This window comes from Carcharodon carcharias, chromosome 6 (assembly GCF_017639515.1).
Source record: "Carcharodon carcharias isolate sCarCar2 chromosome 6, sCarCar2.pri, whole genome shotgun sequence".
NCBI classification, from domain to species: domain Eukaryota; kingdom Metazoa; phylum Chordata; class Chondrichthyes; order Lamniformes; family Lamnidae; genus Carcharodon; species Carcharodon carcharias.
This window is the reverse complement of record NC_054472.1, coordinates 109743888-109764855: the sequence shown is the minus strand read 5'-3', so window position 1 is coordinate 109764855 and position 20968 is coordinate 109743888.

Sequence of the window (20968 nt, the reverse complement as noted above, 5' to 3'; positions counted from 1 at the left end):
TTCCTGGCTGACTTTGACCTGATGGCTAAACTCAACCCCTGGTGGTTGACCTTGACCTACTGTTTGAATGGCATTGGCTGACCTTTGGTGTGGCTGGGTGGAAGTTGGCACATTGGGTAGGTAAAAGAAGAGGAGGAAGAAAGGCTTGTATTTTGATGGAGATGCAGTTGAGCTCTTTCTGGTTGAATTTGGAAGGATGAGGGAGGCTTAGTTCCTCTGCAGGGTTCTCCAATCAGTGGCAGAAGTAACGGGTAAGTAAAATGACATTTTAACCGCTGGCTGCAATGGCGGGTTTTCACATTGTATCATCCCAAAGCTGCTGCATTCATTATACGTTCCTGGGAAACACACCATTACCATGGAGGGTGGGATCTCATTCGCCCGCTGCGTCATCACCTTGCTGCTTCGTCAAGCCGGGCACCATATTTAAAGTCCAACCGTGCACACATACCTCAGTGTTTCCAGCCCACAACTGCTGCAGGGAGGGTGTCCACGGCAGGCAAAAAGACTGCCGCTCCCAGGTTTAATGAACGTCACTGGAGCCCCTTTTGGATGCCATGAAAGCCAACCACAGTGTCCTCTACCCCTGCCCTGGCCTCAGGATGGGCAGCGGCATGACCAGCCATGCTTGGGATGCAGTGGCAGCTGTGGTCAGTGCCAAAATGAGGACAGCCACCCAGTGCCGCAAGAAGGTGAATGACCTCCTCTGTTCTGCCAGGGTAAGTCACTCTTCTCACACTCTCAACTCACACACTCACAAACCCATCACATATTCAGAGGCATTTCACTCACTGCCAGTTCAAGGGACATCACCATTCACTCTCTCACACACACCTTCATTGTCCTCATCCCATCCATGGGACCACTCACCACCCACACATGCTTGCCATACTTATAATTGGGCTAGGCAGGCATCCTGCTTACAGTCTCATCAACTCTGTTCATGCAGGACAATCTGGCACACAACAACAGGAAGAAGTCACAGACTGGTGGAAGAATGCTTGAAATCAAGGTCCTCATGGACTTTGAAAATAGAACCATCCTGCTGGCTGATGATAGCTTGGACCTTTCCTGTGCTGGTGGTGAGGTCGGCGGTGCTCTACAAGGGAGGGTCCAGAAGTGCAACATCCATCAGACACCATGCTGTGAGTGATCTGTCCTGTTTCACAGGCCACTACCATGCACTAATTATCTCTCCTTGCTTCTGCAGGCACATCTAGGAGACTGCCAATGACCCAGGTCCTCCAATCAAGCCCTGACGAAACCTCTGAAGAGGAATCTAGAGGCAGCCTCCTTGAAGTCCCATCACAGCGCTCAGCCACCCCTTCACGAGTGCAGAAATACACATCTCGATGGGACCTAGTTTTAGAATAGCCTCCGGATCACAATCTGGTGAGCACATTGCACTGTCTGATCCACAGCAGGCGGCGGCAGGGACTTTCCTGGATTCTGGCACTCGGAGGACTGCTTGAGGCCAGAAATTTGCTGAGTCTGAGTCGGATGAGCCTCTGGACTTGGTCGTGTCACAGTTGCTGGAGCTGTAAAGGCAAGCACGGGAACATCAGAAAGGGATATCTGTTGCACTCCTCAGATTGCAAGTCATGAGGTGATTGCACCGGCATGCTAACACACTGAGCCAACACTGGTAGGATGACGGCTGCTAAGGAGACCTTGGTATAGGACTTTGCTCCTGCACTGCTGTGCGGGCTCATCTCCATCGCTGATGCCATCGTTGGCCTCCAATAGTGTGTACATGAGGGGGTGTGGGGCAGCTCGATCTCAGACCAGCTACCCCTTCCCCTCAAGGAGTCAGCCAGGGGCGCTTGGGCACCCATAGGGAGGAAGACCAGCAGGGGTCATCCATCCAGGTGATTCTGGGAGTGTTCAGCCCATCTGAATCTTCTCTGTGACCTTAGCAACTCCAGCTCCACAAGCTGAGGAGGGTAGCACTGTCACACAGCAGGACCCTGAAAGCAGGCCAGGGGCCTCTAGTCTCGGCCCTCCAGAGACGTCCACCAAGGTCATCACAGACAGGGGATAGCAGCCAGTAGGCTGCCTCCACCTCTGCTGTGGATGTCTGGGGAGCACCAAGATGTAGCAGCAGGGTTAGGAAAGTTAAGAATATGTAACTTTTTTGGTTATAAAACAAAAAAGCTAAATTAACAAATCAAGTGATAAAGTAGAAAGCAGCCCCTTAAAGGGAAACTGCAAAAACAAAAGACAAAATGCAAAGGAAACTTACCAACATTAAATCAAAATGGGATTAAAGGGGTCGCTAAAACACCCCAGTCCCTGTAGTGCCCACTGAGCATAGAAGGCTTCGATAGTGCTAGCGGACACCGTGTGCTCCCTCTCTAGGGACACCCAGCCATGAATATAGCCGCGGAAGAGGGGGAGACAGTCAGGTTGCACGCCCCCCTCGATCGCCCGTTGCCTGGACCTGTTAATGGCCAACTTGGTCAAGCCCAGGAGCAGGTTCACGAGGAGGTCCTCCTCCCTCCCGACCCCCCTCCACACCAGGTGCGCATAGATCAGGAACGTGGGACTGAAGTGCAAACAAAACAACAGTGAAAGGTTTTTTAAGAAATTAAAAAGGGAGTGCAGCCTACAACAACCAACATACACGTGGTCCACAGACTTCACAAGGCTGCAAAAGATGCAGGCATCTTGGGAGTCCATGAACCAACACATCCTAAGATTGTATGGGACTGCTGCATGCAACACCCTCCACCCCAGGTCCCTGATAGAAAAGGGAAGGACACCTCTGTAGAGGGCCCCCCACTGCGGACCTCCGCTGCTGGACAGCAACAACGCTCTCTGACGATAGCTGCTTGTCCTGACGGCGGAGAGCTGCGTTGCGAGGCGACCATGTTCCAGACTTTGATCAGGTCCTGGTAGAAAATGGGCAATGCCTGCAAGGAGCCATGAAGGCCCCTCAGGTCTACAAATGGGAGATGCATGTCATAATTCAGGCCATGCACTTGGCAGATGAAATATGTTGCCATCATCTCGGCACACCATCTTGGAGGGGGCTCGACATAAAGGTATTGCTGCAGGGCCTGAAAGTGGAAAGTCACCACCTGAGTGCATAGGCACACCAGCACCTGTCCACCCTCCCTAAGCCGGAGACTCAGAACCTCAGCAATTACCCAGTGCAGCCTTTTGTCCCAGAAGAAGTCGACAAGCATTCTCTAGATTTTTGTGACAAAGTCCGGGGGTGGGTCAAAGTGACCAGCTGGTATCACAACATGGCGGCAATCAGCTGGTTTATGACCAGCACTCGACCCCGGTAAGACAGCACTCGGAGCAGTCCTGTCCAGCGCCGCAGGTGAGTGGTGACTTTGGCCTCCAGCTCCTGCCAGTTCGCCAGCCAGGATTCCTCAGCAGGGCAGAGTTGGAGCCCCAGGTAGAGGAGGCTGGTCCTGCTTCAGGTGAAAGGCCTGAGCTCCTTGGATAGGGGATCCATATGCCACTGACCGACCAGGAGTCCAGAACACTGGCCCCAGTTGTTCCTGGCAAAGGATGTGGCAGAGTAGACCACCTGGCACTCGCAGATCCACCGCAGGTCAGCCGGGTCAGAGAACAGGAGAAGCACGTCATCAGCGTAAGCCGAGAGAACCACCCTGATGCCTGGCCCGCGCGAACCAATCCCAAAGCGAAGGGGCGCCGTCAGGGACCCGTTAACCTTAACTAGACAGTCCGCAGCAGTGTACAGAAGTCGGATCCGGGTGACGAAATGTGTCCCAAACCCGAATGCTCACAGAGTCCCGAATAAATAGTTGTGATCCACCCTGTTGAACACCTTCTCCTGGTCAAGAGACAAAAAGGCACTCGACAGACTAGTCCTCTGGGAAAAGTGGATGATGTCCCGAACTAGATATATATTATCAAAGATGGTGCAGCCCGGGACTGTGTAGGACTGGTTAGGGTGAATCATGTGGTCCAGCATGGTGCCAAGGCGAGAAGACATTGCCCTGGCAAAGATCTTGTAATCCGTGCTGAGGAGGGAGACCAGGCGCCAGTTTTTAAGGTGGCGGAGATCCTTCTTCTTAGGCAGCAGGGCAATCACGGCCCTGTGCTACGAGGGGGGCATGTCCCTGGTTACGATACTCTCTCCCAGGACCCTCGCATAGTCATTCCCCAGGGCATCCCAGAACGCCCCGAAGAACTCCATTGTCAGCCCATTCAGACCCAGTAACTTGCCCCTGGAGAGGTTGTCAAGGGTACCGGTCAGCCTCCCCTAGAATTTTAGGGGAGTCAAGCTTTCTGGCACCCTCTGGGCCGACCTGTGGCAGGTCCTCCCACAAAACACTGCAAGCATCCTCGCTGGACGAATCCGGAGAGAACAGGGCAGTGTAATAGTCTCGGGCGATAGTCCTGATGCCCTTCAGATCCAAGACAAGGGATCTGTCATCTGCCAGCAACGTAAAGACACTGCTGCGGAGTGTCTAGTTAAGGTTAATGGGTCCCTGACGGCGCCCCTTCGCTTTGGGAGGGCAGCGCATCAGGACTGCCCTCTGTCTGGCCAATTGTATTCCATTTGCGTGGAGCCTTTCCTGCACCTCTAGTGGAGGAGGTAATCGGGATTGGTTCGCACGGGCCAGGCATCAGGGTGGTTCTCTCGGCTTACGCTGATGACGTGCTTCTCCTGTTCTCTGACCCGGCTGACCTGCGGTGGATCTGCGAGTGCCAGGTGGTCTACTCTGCCACATCCTTTGCCAGGAACAACTGGGGCCAGTGTTCTGGACTCCTGGTCGGTCAGTGGCATATGGATCCCCTATCCAAGGAGCTCAGGCCTTTCACCTGCAGCAGGACCAGCCTCCTCTACATGGGGCTCCAACTCTGCCCTGCTGAGGAATCCTGGCTGGCAAACTGGCAGGAGCTGGAGGCCAGGCACGGACCCCGTGCCTTTTTACCAGCTAATAGAAGAAGGGGAGCCGTGATCCAGGTCCTGGAGGAACTGGATCTGTGACCTTACATACTCACGGTGCGTGGGACCCTCAGCGCACCCTTCTTCTCATCGTACACCAGCCGTAGGGCCGGGTCCTCATCGGGCTAACGGAGACGTGTCTCCAGGTCGAGCACCTCCTTCTCCAACTCCTCGACCCTGGATTTTTGCCTCTTTGTCGACCCCCTCACATACTCCTGACAGAAAATGTGGACGTGAGTCTTGCCCATCTCCCACCAGAGCCTCAAGGAGGGGAAGTCCCCCCGCTTCCTTCTCCAGCCAGCCCAGAAATGACGGAATGAGTCCAGGAACCTTTTGTCCTCCAGATGTAAAGTGTCAGTACACGGACCCTGTCTGAGCGCAGAACAGAACGAGCTCCGCCCACACCAGGCGGTGGTCCGTGCATGGCACCTGCTGCACAGAATGCAGGACATGAATACCTTGGAAACGTAAAGGTGGTTGAGTCCAGGTGACACAGAAGTGAAAATGCTGGAGTCAGGATGGAGATTTCGCCAGATGTCCACCAAGTCGAAGGAGCCGACCAGATCCCGCAACTTAGTCACACCTAGCATGTGGTGCTGGGACCGTGATAGTCCCGGGCCTCAAGGGTACAGTTGAAATCCTCCCCGAGGATGATGCACTCGCCCATGTTGATGGAGCCCAGATGAGTGGACACTTCCTCAAAGAAGCTCGCTTACTCCTGTGAGCGCAGGGGAGCGTCCACGTTCACAAAATGAACCGGCGTACCCCCTAAGCACACAGTAAGGTACAGCAACCGGCCTGGCACCGGCTCCTTAACCCTCAAGACCTCCGGCTGAAAATGTGGGGCCAAAAGATAGCCACCCCGCCAGAATTGGAGGCTAGATGATTCATGTAGACACCCCCCAACCCTCGCCACTCCAGGAGTCACTTAGCTCTGTTTCCTGGAACAGTCTGGGTTTCCTGCAGGAAGCACACCGCATACTTCCCGTCCCAGTGGACTGAGAAGTTCTGAAACCTGTGCTGTGTGTCCCTGTTGCTGTGGATGTTGAGGCTGGCTATGGTAGTCTTCATTGTCAGAAGTATGTGCTACCATCACCATGCCTAGTGTAAGAAGGAGAGGACCAGTTTAATCCTTCCTGTCCCTCAGAAGCCCAGAGAGAAACATGTGGACCCTTCTCTTAGCGTTCCAGTCCAGCCCAGGGGCCTTGAGGGCCTCACAGGCAGGCCAGAACACAAGAGGAAAAGAATGCCACCAGTCTAGGGCTGACTGGACCCTGTCTTGGCGACCGCGATTACTCGCTAAAAAATCCTAGAGCTCCCCTAAAGGGATGAAGGGAGAATCGGTGGGAGGCACCAGTGGATCCACCATCTCGCCCGACAATGACTCTAAGTCATCCCCAGTGATCACCATTGAAATTCTGTCCTCCTCCAGGTTGTCGCCTCCAACTTCCAAACTCTCGCCCGAATCCCACTCCCAGGATCAAGGACAGAGGGGTCCTCTCTGGTTTCCTCTTGGGGATATGGGTCAAAGGCTGCCAGTGGATCAGAGCCCTGCTCCCCCTCAGGCACCGGGTCACCTGGCGAGTCCAGAAAAATCCCTGTGCCTAGCACAGAGGTGCCTGGCACTGAAGGCTTGAAGGGAGCGGGGAGGCCTTCCTCACCACCGCCACAAAAATGACCCAGCAGTCAGGGCCATGAATGGACTGCTGCAGTCCCCTTGCGGGCCAAATGGCATCTAGGGGTAAAAGGTGGGCCAGTGTGGGGCACCACCGCAAGACGCTACCCTCACTGACCCCCAAGGGGCCCTGCTCAGGGAACTGCAGCAAGGGGGTCAGTGATTTGGGTTCCCACCAGAGGGCAGAGCGAAGACTTACAGGGCGGAGACGCCACCACCTTTTCAATAGGGGAGGGGACACATCCGGCCTTGCAAGTTGTGAGGTCCTCCCCCTCCGAGGGGCGGTGTGCCTTCTGGGCTAGGCTGGGGCTGGGGAAACCTCCATCTGCGAGGCCCCCACTGCCTTGTCCAATCCCTCTGATGTTCCAACCTCTGTGGTTTTGGCTGGTCTATTCTTTTTAGGACAGCCACCACCGGCTGAGGGTCGTGCGCCCCATCGCCTCTGGACCTGGGAGCCCACGCATGGATGATGCCGGGTCAAGTACATGATACTGAGGTGTACACAGGCCCAAGAGCACACGCAGAGACATTGCTGGGGCCGGATGATGTTTTTCTCCTCGAGCCGGTGTCCCTGGGTGTCTGGGGATCAGGGTTGGTTTGAGGCATTCGGGGCTTTGGGGGGTTTCCGCCATGCCTTCTTCTGGTGCGGGGTCTCTCCCCAGCCTCACCAGCTACTGAGGTGGCTGTGGCTACTGGCGGCACCTCCCCTTGCGGGGAGTAAGATGGAATGGTGGCGGGGGGAGGAGCGGCAGTGCCAGCCGCAGCCGCCTGAGTGTCATTGGCAGCGTTGGAGGTGGGGCAGTTCTTTCGGATGTGCCCTACCTCCTTGCAGGCATGGCACCGCACGCCATCCACCAACCAGAAGACGTGGTAGGCAGCCCCCTCAAAGGTGACATCAAACTGCCCCTCCGTGCACTCCTTCACGAACAAAGACCTGGTGCTGGAAGGAGTACGTGTGATGGAGACTGAGCTCCCTGAGGCCGAGCAGGATCGACACCACCCCGGACCTGACCTCCCCAAGCTGGTGAAGGTGGGGGAGGAGGAGCTCACCGGGAATGAAGGGTGGGACGTTGGATAAGACAAGCCTCTCTGCGGTGGCCTCAAGAGGATCCACTGCCAGATAGGTCCCGCCTATGGTGAGCCCCTTGGCCAGGGCCAGGTGCACCGCCCGCTCGGACCTCAGGAAGAACACTACCTTTCCATACACGCATGAGGTCGCAATAATGGTTGAGGTGCCAACAACCCTGGCCAAAGCCTTCACACATGCCTTTACAGTCACCTCGGGGTGAATGTAGCTCTTTACCCCATGGCAGTGGTCAAGAGGCGAATGGTGACCAGGCCGCAGGAGCAGCAGAGGCCACGGAACTAGTCACTCCCGCATTGGTCTTCTTGGCGGGCCCTGCCACTGGTGATAGCGCCGTCTCCACAGCCCTGGAGGGCACCGGTGACCCCATGGCAGCCATTGGGGGATGAGCCATATCCACGCCAAGCTCTGTCGCTGGTAGCAACAGCGTTTAGAAAGTGGGAGAGGGGGAGTAAAGGAATTACCCTCTTCCTCCTGATGGTGTGTAAAGTCAGAAGGGGAGGAGAGACAGAAGGAAAAAAGTACAGGGAGGCACAGAAGGGGAAAGGGTAATGGGTACAGGGTGGGCGGGTATCAAAGGATGGAGTGGAGCGAGTTGGTGGGGGCCTAGATGTTCTTCCCATAGAGGGAGGGTGATGTGTTTGCCTGGCAGCCGGTACTGCCTGGCACATGGAAGTCAGGTCCGTCCCTATTCACCAGGCAGCACCTGCTACCTGGACTTGGACACAGGCAAGGCGAGAAGTGGTGGGGGGTGGAAAGGTGTTAAATGGACACACGCATGCACCCCTTCTCCCCGAGTCCATTCAGTAGTCTACCTCTCCCTACAAGGCAACATGGTCTTCATAGTTCCCATCAAACAGAAGTCCAGACACCCACCGCAGATGTAATGAGATAAGCCCTTGCCTCCTGGCCTCCCTGTCTTGCAGCACCTCCTCTCTCTCTCCCCAAATTCTTGAGGCCTCAGGCCTTGCAGGCTCCAGGCCCCTGCAGCCCTGGCAACAATACCAGCAGTCAGCTTCTAGTGTCCCTCGGGCAGCAGCAAAACCAGAGCAGCTTGTAGAAGTCAAGAGAAGTATGTTGGAAAAAGCAATTCTAGTAGCAGGGTGTACCTCTCCCAGCAGCAGCAACCACAGCCAGCACACTGCAACAGCTCCCACTCAGGTAGGAACAAGCTGCCCCTGAGCCCAATCAGGAAGCTGTAAGCTCCACAGCCTGGGCACAGGTGTTCATCATTTGTATGTCTCCCTACCTGTGGTTCCTTGTTCTGATGAGCAGTGTTCTTGTCACCTTTCTGCACAAGATAAAGGCAGGTGTCTCCGTCCAAGGCCTCTTCCCTGCGCTTTGTGCAGCCTTCAGACAAAAGCAATGGTCTGGCCTCACATTCCCGAGGCCTGCACCTCGATGGTGCTTGTCGTTGCTGCCAGAATGTCATGGGCAGGCATCACAGAGTGCCATCATTCTCTCTGTGCTCTCAGTACCTTTGAGGTGGGGCTGGCCCCCATCTCTTCAGCATCTGTGACCAGTGATGTTGTGCTCCTGAAGGGCTCAGATGCTGAAGGTGGACAGAGGATCAGGTGCTTTTAAAGTTTCATGGCTGTGTCTCTATAATATGACCCTGATCACAGAGCACAAGTGAGCTGCCTCGGCCAGACAGGAGTCAGACATTCTCAGAGGCAATGTGAAGTTCTATGGAGTGTCCTCACTGCATGTTGTCATCATCTTCCTGTAATCGAGTGACTATTAGGGCCTCCACTGCGTCTCCATGACAGGAGCATTCTCACAGAGGGTATTCGTGCTGCCATAAGCCAGACTGGAGTCAAACATTTATAGATACAATATCAGGATCAACGGGGCCTCCTCACTGCATGTCATCATCATCCTCCACAAATCTAGCAGCTATGAGGGCCTCCTGAGTGTTCCTGCCTCATCTAACCAGAGTGAGATCCTCATCCCCGTCATTGCCACCTTCGAGGTCCTCCTCAGCCTCATCCCTGTCGGCGTCCTCCTCATCCAAGGAGACCAGCTCTTCCTCAGCCAGCTCATCTCCCTGTTGCAGTGCCAGGTTGTAAAGGCCGCAGCAGGCAACGACAATGTGTGACACCCTCTGTGGACTGTATTGCAGGGCTCCACCAGACTGGTCCAGGCACCGGAACCTCATCTTCAGCATCTGGATGGTTTACTCTGCCAAGTTGTGAGTTCCAGCATGAGCCTTGTTATACCGTTGCTCTGCTGCACTCTGAGGCCGCCACATGGGTGTCATCAGCCATGGCCTTGTTCCCACGGAGCCATCCCTGCAACTTCAGTGGGCCCTGGAATATGTTGGGGATCTGTGATTGACTGAGGCAGCCACTGACTGTCAGTGGCTGCCCTCCATGTCCTCATGGCACCAAATTCCACAGCAGGTTGCAGATGTGACTGACCAATTTCCTTGATATGCGTAGTCCTTGGCAACTCTGGTTCTTGATCACCTGCAGGAATGAAAAGGGGTGTCTATAGACCCTACGTGTCGCTAAGCGCTGAACAGCGATGGCTCACTGTGGCTCTCCGGCCCTAGCTGCCCTATTTTCCTGAGGTTGCTGCTCCTCCCTCTGCACAGCCAGGAGTCTCAGTCGCTCTCTTCTCCATTATCTTCACTCTCTGCAAGTCACGAGGCATACAGCTAGTTCACCAGGCTCCATCATCCTGATGTACTCCTCCTGCAGGATGAAGGAGAGAGACACATGGTTAGAATGGGTGTACTGAGAATCTGTCTTCGTTAAGTCTGAAGGTCTCTTAACACATCCTGGAATGTGCTGGCCACCACTTGGATGGGTAGAGTTTAGTGCATTGCATGGCTTTCCAAAACCCCTCCCATTTCCATCCCACTCCACCTGACCAATTGGCGGCAGCTTTGCCCATTGGACTGCATGCTGTACTCTCAGCTCAGGCGCAGGCATTCTCCTAACCCACACTGCAAGGCTGCTTAAACCATGGGGGAGACTGATCCAAACTGGGATGATGACATTGCAAGGAGCTGTGAGCATTCCCACCAGTGATTGCTTCATGGCCAGTTTTAGGAAGGAGATTGTATTATGTGCCCAGTCATTCAACTGTTCTGCAATCCACTAAAACGCTCATTACTTTGCAGTCTCTGCCCGAGGGGTGAAAAGCTCTGGAAAATTTTGCGGCACTTTGATGCCTCTGCATTGCTTGAGTGGGCAGATTAGCTAGAAGCCCAACTCCAATCATATCAATGGCTGCGCCTGAATTGTCTCAGTTGCAGAGGAATGGTCACTTTATATAAGGTATCCCTGATACGTGGCCACTTCCCTCGTCCACCCAACCCCCACCCTGAATGCTTGTGCGCTATATTCAACCACAGGGCAGCCCTTGCCCGCGCCCCACCCAAGCCACTTCAATGGCAGGGCTGCCTTGCCTCCACCCGCCCAAAATGTGCCTCAAGCTTGAGGTCCAACAGGCAACCTGGGCGACGCTGCGCAATGTTACTGTGCACTCACCTTTGCGTTCCCCTCAAAGTGCAGCCTGCCAATTGCATGCCTTTTATATGCTGTTGTGAAACACATTGGTGCTTTCCCACTGACGTGAGCAGACAATCCAACGACGGGGGTGGACAATTCCGGTGGGCAGGCCTAATAATGATATGCAGGTGTATCATAATGAGGTTCCCGATATCCGATGGTGGGAAACTTGGCCCGCCATTGGCAGGCTGAGTGGGTGATCACAAACTGGTTTCAAGCTGTCGTGAAACCGATTGCACCATATTGCCTGCTGATGCCACTGAATACATCCAATGCACTGGCCGTAACTTCAGTGCAGAAAAATGTAATAACCTCACCAGGATGGTCATGGGAGATCTTTTGGTGAAGTAGATGGCATCTCTGCCTCTGAGCCAGAAGCTCTGGGTTCAAGTCCTACTCCACGATTTGAAGACCAAGGAAAGTGCGTTCATAATGTGTCAAAACAGGCTGAGCATCAATTTGTAAATCCTTCCAATATACACCAACAGGAGTTGGTAGGAGCAGGAGACATTTCTGGTCAGCCATGCAATGGAAAGAAAGTGTAACCTCTACCATAACTACCCATAGCTCTGGGCTATAACATGCATGTAAAAGTGTATGTTGCCACAGCAACTCAGACTCCTTGGGGTGCTGGTTGGCTCAGTTTGCTGGACATTCAATATGGATCAGATTGGTACCAAAAACATTGTTAATTCCCTGTTCTGAATGGATTTGGGACTTGCCTCCTTGCCCTACCCTTGGTGGAGATTGTGGTGCTGTGGGTCAGACCTGCCTTTAAGTAGAGGACTGAAGAAGAAGGATGTCATGAGAAGTTGGGGGAGAAACGAACTTTCCTGTTTCTGTTGTGCAACAAACAATGTTATCATCATCTCAGCTCTTTTACCCATCCATTTTTTTTCTTTTGTTACGAACCCAGTAGAGACCAATAACTTGCAAAAAGATCTTTGAATTCCCAGTGACTTACTTAAAGGAATCATACAAGATTTCAAGTTTTGAGACATTTACTGTAACAAACAAACTAAAAGCAACACAACTAACCGTTCCTTAGTAGGCAACTAATACTCTAAACTACACAAAAGTTAATCCTTATTAATGTTTTAATGTAACCAATAACCCCACGCCACATACAAATACATTATATCACTTTCTCCACAGGGTTGCAGTCTTTATATGTAATATCCACAGTCGCTCCCAGCTTCCAAAGCGTTCACATCTCCCCATTTCGCTGAGTTGTAAAGTTCAGTGACCGCCGATAGGTGCTTCCCTCAATTTCGAAGATTTCCCGAACCAATCACCAAAAGTAAGGTTCACTCCAGCAATTTCTCCTTCCTGTCTATCCAGGGCAAATCTTCCAAAGTTTTTGGAGAGCATGAGATTATGTCTCTTCAACCAGAGACCGTCCTCTTTCCCACATTGTGCCTGGTAGCTCGTAGAGGGTTCACAGCCTTCTATTTGCTGACCACAGGAGTTGCAGCTTTTAGTCTCGGTAAGACCTCTCACTCTCTCTCTTTCTGTCCAAAATCTTGGAGACTGAAAGTCTGTGCACAGTTCAGAAATGGGGGTGCTCACTGATTGCAAAATGTTCAGTACCATTTGTGACTCTTCAGGTACTGAAGCAGTCTGTGTGTATTTGCAACAAAACTGAACAACATTCAGGCTTAGGCTGTTACATGGCAAATAATATTAATGACAAGTGCCAGGCAATAACCAACTCCAACAAGAGAGAATCTTATTGTCTCCCATTGACATTCAATGGCATTCCCATCACTGAATCCCCCACAATCAACATCCTGGGGCTTACCAAATTGATGGGAAACTGACTGGACCAGCCATATAAATGTGGCTGCAAGAGTAGGTCAGAGGTTGGGAATTCTGTGGCGAGTAACTCACCTCCTGATTCCCCAAAGCCTGTGTACCATCTACAAGGCACAATTCAGGAGTCCGATGAAACACTCTCCACTTGCCTGGATGAGTGCAGCTCCCACAACACTCAAGAAGCTTGACAGCATCCAGAACAAAGCAGGCCACTTGATTAGCACCTCATCCACCACCAACATTCATTCCTTCCACCATTGACGCACAGTGATATCAGTGTGTACCGTCTACAAGATGTGCTATAGCAAATGACCAAGGCTTCTTTGACAAACCCAGAAGGAAACAAACAGTTCAAAATTGTCAAAAACTGGCACTACTGGTACCAGTTCTACTAGAATTCCATTTACAGGAATACAAGACCGTCCAGACCAGTACCAGTCATTTCTAAGTTTTACTGATTTTTCCTTCTGGGAAACCCGTGGCCGCTACCACCTAGAAGGCCAAGAGCAGCAGATGCATGGGAGCACTACCACCTGGAATTTCCCCTCCAAGCCACTCAGCATCCTGACTCGGAAATATTTTGCCATTCCTTCACTGTTGCTGTGTTAAAATCCTGGAAATCCCTCCCTAACAGCACTATGCATGTACCTACATTATATGGACTGCAGCGGTTCAAGAAGGCAGCTCACTATCACCTTCTCAAGGGCAGTTAGGGGTAGGCAACAAATGCGACTTTGCCAGAGATGCCCAATTCCTGTGAAAGAATGAAAAACAGTTAGACCAGCTGCTCTTGCCTTTGTTTTCAGCTGTGAATGTACATTTAAATAACCTCTGACCAGGCCCCCTGCTGTCCTCATGGTAGCCAGGCCACATAGGCTTATTGTCAGGCAGACTTCATAGCAGATCACATGACTGTCTCCATTCCTTCATTTTATCTTGAATTAAAGAGACAGTGCAAAACACAATCATCTTATAAAGCCTCACTTTCAGAACAGTTTCTCAGAACCTATCCATGACTACCTATGAATTCCATCTTGCATTTGCTAGAATAAACTAGTCTGACTACTGGAAGACTGCATTTTTCTTTCATCGGTGTGCTTACAGCGTGCACCCACGACCACCATCTAGAAGGACAAAGGCAGCAGATAGATGGGAACACTACAACCTGGAAGTTCCCCTCCAAACCACTCACCATCCTGACTTGGAAATATACCACCGTCACTTCACTGTTGCTGGGTCAAAATCCTGGAACTCCCTCCCTAACAGCACTGTGGGTGTACCTACACCATAGGGATGGTGGCGGTTCAAGAAGGCAGCTCACCACACATTCTCAAGGGCAATTAGTGATGGGCAATAAATGCTGGCTTAGCCAGCATTGCCCACATCTCGTAAATGAATTAAAAAACCTTCCTACATGAGTTGGCAGATTCCAGGCACAAGTCCACACCTTGACTGTGTCTGTCAACAACAAAAGACAGATGACTGCTTCTGGAGATAGTCTTGGCAAATATGTAGCTACCACCCGATATTAGGGCCATGTATCAAAGACACAAAGAGGACGCAGGGGAAGAGGGAACTGGGGATAGTGAAATGTTTGTCACATCTGGAAATATGTTTTGTATTATCCTTTCTTGAGTAATACATCATATGTACTTCCACAAGCACTAACATCAAAGGCACTATCCATTAGATGACCAGCTGCCTTGCCAAGGCAGTTCTTCATGAAGTTACTACATTTTACTAACACTTTCCTCTTTCAGTTTCCTTAGGTTTGAGGCCAAAAATTGTAGCCGGATTTCCCAAGAGCATAAACACCTCACAAACACCATGTCATTCCTCATCAAACACCATGCCCTTTCATCTGACTCAGGCAAAGACCATTACAGAGCTGTCTAACCAATCAGGCCCCAACAGTCAGTTTAATGGGCAGCAATCACACTTCCTGATTGGCCAAGAAAGCTGCCCAGCTGGGCCAAATGAGCTGAAACATCCATTCTGGTTTCCATTGAAAATGCCCCCAGACCCCCCTCCAGCCCCACCCCAAGGTGTTTTTGTAAGGGGGCTGAACTGATTTTTAAAAAAAACACACTCTTCTTCAGGGGTTTAGACGTTGAGCCAAGTCAGAACTACTATTGAAGTCAGGGAGACTTGACGACATAACTTTAGTGAAGGGTACAGGAACCTCAAATGTTCAGAATCCTCACCCTTAGTCTTCCCTTTTACAATGATGATCATATTTATAAGCTGAGGAAAGATGTCACATGATGGATGCTGATCCTGACCTAATTTCTGACCATAATGTCAACGGTAGTTCACTGGAATTGCTACGGATTTTCTCAGCCCTAATATAATGCAAACGGATTCTGTCCACAAAAACTACTTCCTGTAACTTTTTTATGTCAACATTTATAATGAAAACTTCCTGTATAAACATGTGTAATGGGATTTTTTATGTAAACATTTTATAATGAGAAAACCGTATATAAACATTTTACTGATAAATGAACTAAATGATTCAAAATGTTTACAAAAAATCATCTGCCATTTGAGTCCGAAATGTAAAAAATACAGTTTTAAACAACATTTCAAAAGTACAGATTTCACATCAACTCCCAGTAACAATAAAAAAGCCCCAAAAATACTAGTTAAGTCAATTTGGAAATAAAAGCCCTGATTTTACATTGATCTTTCCAGTGAGAACAGGGCTTAGGTTTAGGTTCAGTGTTTGATTTATTCCCACCAATTTTACACTTCGTTGAGTTCAGTGGAGTGTAAAGTCATGTGAATTGTAAATTGTTAGTTAGATCTGAAGTGACTCCATTCTCACTGTTGGTTTAGGTTAAAATTACAACCAAAATTTCTGAAAATTCAAGGAAGGTAGGTAATGATCTCTTTAAACTGAATTCCGCCTCTTCTGCAACACTAGACAACTCTGGATACCCGCCTTCCTACAGATGAGAACAGGACCTGGAGCAAATGATCTCCTTCCAATTGTTGTTGGAGATGAGGAAGCAGGAATGGCAGGCTGAGGAAGAGGGATTATAGTGGAGAAAAGAAGCCAGGGGTTACTTTTGCATTCCAGGATAATACTGGAGCCTAAGCAGTTTTGACAGAGATGAGCAAGACCCAATAGTGATTCATGTAGCCCAGCCAGATCTGGTGATGAATGGTTAAACCAGTACTCTGTCATAGACATTCAAGTCTGCCTTGCTTGAACTTAAGGGAGCAAAGATGAGGGCCATACCGAGGGAATAATTAAGGTGAGAGTGAGTAACGGTCTTAATGGGGATAAAAAGAATAAAGGTGGAGGTGAGGCTGTGACTGAGCAGATCGGTAGCCACAAGCATGTTGTGGTGAATGGAGGTTCAAAGACGAGAAAGTTGGGATATTGAAAGTGCGGATGTAAATGACTTGGGGGAGAGTTTTTTCCTGGAGTGAACATTAAAGGAAATGGTGCTGGGAGGGAAAAAGGGAATATGGGTGGAGAGGGGCAAGAGGAAGTGATCAAAAGGTGGCTTTATGTGTTTTGATAAAAGGGTCACAGAGCTAAAATGTTAACTCTGTTTCTCTCTCCACAGATGCTGCCTGACCTGCTGAGTACTTCCAATAATTTTCTGTTTTTTATTTCTGATTTCCAGCATCTGCAGAATTTTGCTTTTGTGTTTTGTATTGCCTTAGCTTTATGTGTGGCTGACATGATGAGAGTAGAGAGGCCCCACAAGATGACGTCGTCAAGGACCTGACTATGAATATACATAGGGAGCTCAAATGAGTGATCTGGGGAAGATTGAAGGACAGTGAACTCAGAGAAGACAGAACATGATAAGTTGAGATGGAGGCTGAATTCCTCAATGATGAGAAAGTAGTCATTGCAAAGAAATGGGACGATATCTTGGTGAGTAACTAGGCATGGTACTTAGGCGGGTGCTAGAGAGCGAGAATTTTAAATGAGATGTGGGAAAGAAGGAAAAAGGTGAAATGTTCAATGTCAGCAAAAAAAATAGTTTATTCGTTAAAATACAAATTTGAGGGTAAATGAACAACAATGCTGTGAAAATGTCTAATAAACTAATACTTCAAATCTGTGGCCATATTGAAGCAGTTCATATCCTTTAAAAGGGAGGTCTATGATGCTCTTAATATTAATATAAAATGAACAATTACAAACTGGATCAACATTCCACACCACCAGCTTCCATATTCAACAGGACCTCCTTTGACATTTCTGCCAGCTCCAGCATGGCACCACTACAGAAACATCTTCCCCTCACCTCCTCTCTCAAGATTCGGAAGGGACCATTCCCTCCGCAGCACCCTATTTCACTTGTCAATCACCCCAACATCTTTCCCCTTTCCACAGCAACCTTCTATACAAGTACAGGAGGTTGAACACCTGCCCTTTCACCTTCCTTCTCCTCGCAGTCCAATGCCTCAAACACTCCTTCCAGGCAAAACAGTGACTTATGTGTACTTCTTACAATTTATGGTACTGTATTCCCTGATCACATTGCTATCTGCTCTACACTGGGGAGACCAAACACAGATTGGATAATCGCTCTCAGGAACACCTCCGTTCAGTCTGCAAACATGGCCCCGAGAGTCCAGTTGTCTATCATTTCAGTTCTCCATTTTCCTCTCACGTTGACCTATTCTATCCTCAGCCTCCCGCAGTGTTGCAATAAAGTGCACTGTAAGAAAGAAAAAAAAGGTATGCATTTATATAATGCTTTTCATGACGACCAGACATCTCAAAGTGTTTTACAAACCAATGAAGTAATTTTTGAAGTGCTGACACCATTGTAATGTCAGAAACACAGCAGCTAATTTGCACTCAGCAAACTCTCATAGACAGTAATGAAATAATGACCAGATTTTTTATGATGTTTATTGAGGGATAAATATTGGCCAGTATGCTGGAGATAATTCTCCTGCTCTTCTTCAAATAGTCTCATTTGAAGGCAGATGGGGCCTTGGTTTAACGTACCATCCAAAAGACTGTACTTCTGAAAGTGCAATGCTCCCTCAGTATTCAATGAACAGCACCTCATCTTTCGATTAGGAAATTTATAGCCTTTTGAACTCGACACTGAGTTTAACAATTTCAGACCATCACCATTTTATTTCCTTTTTCTTTGCAGGTTTTGATTTTACTCTCATTTCTCTCTTGATTTTGTGTTCAGACAGCAGCTGATCATCATTCTGCCATTCACACTTCCTGTAGTCACATCTTTTGATTCTTTACTTGACCAATTACCACTCCCTTTGGCCTTGCACTTGACCTTTTCTCATTTCATCTCTCCTGCCTTCCACCTTATCACAGACCTACCCTTTTGTTTTTTTTGCCCACCCATTTTCATTTGCTTAAGACCTATCACATTTCAAACTTTTACCAGGTCTGATGAAAGGTCATCAACTTGAAATGTTAACTTTGTTTCTCTCCCCACAGATATGACCTGACTTACTGAGTATTTCCAGCATTTTCTGTTTTTATTTATGGACTGTGTATATCTAACGTCCTCTTTGAAGATTTATAATGAATCCTCTATTCACCACATTAAAGGGAGTAAAATTGGATTCAGATTGGATTCTGACCATATGGTATGATATGAGTGAGAATTCCACCAGTCTGACTCCAATTGACTTTTTCATTGCTGCAAGCTTAGAAGTAGCAGCAGGAAATAAGAATGCTTGGTCTGATGTAATATCAAAACGTGCAGGCCTATGCTTTTTACATGGGACAGTCATTGGGAAAAGCTTTGAAGCCTTGTTCAAAAATTGTGATAGAGGTTTCCTCAAAGTTTCAAACTTAGTAAAGCTTCTGGCTTTGTTCCTTCCACCATATTAGTGGAAGGTCAGCAGAAAAATTGCATTGCAGGCTTTTGGGCTAGACTGTACTCAACCTGCCTGCAACAAGAAGAAAGTAATGGTTATGGATTCCAGTGGCCCAAACTTATTTCTCACAAGTTATTTCTTGGCTGTCTGGATTAAGCTGGAAGTGAAAGGAAAACAGGTCAAAATTTTGGGGACAGACTGGAAAGTGGGAGGGGGTGGAACATTAGGACGGAAGTCCAACATCTTCATGTTGCTGCCGGATATTCCTGATGGTGGCCGACATGGCGGCAGAACACATCACATCTGAATATGGTGGAAAGGTAATTAAGTCAATTAGTTAGTCAATTGACAGCAATTTTACAGGTGTTTTTGAATTTTACTAATGGTGCATGGGAACCATGGGGCTTCAGAGTCTTGTCCAGTAAAAGAAGGTGATAACCAAGCAGCAATGCAGTGTTGGCATCATCTGACAGCCAGAAGAAAGCCACAGTGGCAGGCCAGGGAGGGTGCAGCAGTATAGGCATTGGCGATCAAAGGTGGGGGGAGAAAGGTGCCAGCACTATGAAAGCCTGTTGCCAGAGTGCTATCTGGGCATTGGCAGTTGAGCACAATAAATAGCGAGGGAAGGGGTGTGCTCAGTTGGATAAGAGGTCCTGGAAACTGAGAAAGGCCACCTGCCATTGGCCTCATTCACTCAAGTTTTGGCTTTGACTGCATGAAAGTGGTTATTCCCTGGACCAGCCAGGGGCATTCATCATCAGAAAAGGCTTCCATTCCATCAATGTCTAACTGGTCTGGGACCACAGCACACAGGTCCTTCAGGTATGTACACGTTTCCACAGGTTTTCCGGCACTCTGTAGCCTTCTGTGATGGACAGTCAGAAACCAGGGCTATGCACTGAAGACATGGCTGCTCATGCCTGTGAGGAACCCACACACAGATGCAGAGGAGAGATACACCATCTGACACAGGGAAACCGAGTGACTGTCGTGCAGGGCATTGACCTCCTGAAGATGCAATATAGGTATCTCAATTGATCTGGTGGAGCCGTTCAGTATGCTGCAGTTAGGGTCTCACGTACTGTGATGGTCTGCTGTGCATTGCACAACCTGACTTTGCAGAGGGAAGAGGTGTTGAGCAGTAAAGATATCATGGAGTGCGATACCTCCATTGATGTTGAGGATGTAGAGGAGGCTGCTGACCAGGTGATACAAGCTTAAGGATCCCAGGATTCACAGACAAGATGCAATGTGTTATGTGCAAGACAGGTTTGGGTGTGCTAATACACAGATTTTCATATCACACTTAGTACTTGTTGGAGCCATACCAATAAAGTCTCAGCTTTCTGCTGTCACCTCTATAATTTACATTCCATTGTCTTGCACCCAGTTGTACATCATACATCAAGAGGGGTGAAGTGTCGACCACATGCAGCATGGTGTCTCAAAACCAGCTCCTTGTGAGAGCTAGGGTATACAGGAAGTTCCACATGCCTGCAAAATATGAAGGAGATATTGCACCAACACATTCAACCTTTATTAAATGGAACAAGAAACATGATGCTTCACACTTTAACATGCTTTTCATCCATGAACTCCAAGTGCAGCTAGGTGTTCTTCTTAAATATGTTCCTACGTGGTGCTACTCCTACACTTTTAGCTGAGTGGAGATAGGCTACCTTGCTGCCCTGTGGCTTTGGGTGACTTTGGTGGCTGTCCTCTGACTACTCTTATGATCCCAGCTGATGTTATTACTGGACAAATCAGATCCCAGAATGGAACGTGGCTTGATTTTTTAAAAAACTGTGGAAGGTACTTACTGAAACAGATTCACAGGAGACTGTTCATGACTTTTAACAAAGAGATAAAACATTTATCAAACAAGAAAAGTTAACTATATTGCACTAGACAACAAAAAGGTTGGAAAGATTTCAAGACAGCCACAAAGAAAAAAATGATTCAAAGTCACGTCGTCCCTTTTATCCCAGCAATACCCTTCCAGACCCAACACACCACTATTTCTACACCACAGGGAGAGCTGGTTCAGTTGCAAAGAGGCTTAGTTTCCAATAGACTTCTGAACAGTCACTGGAAGTCCTTCTACAATTGATATC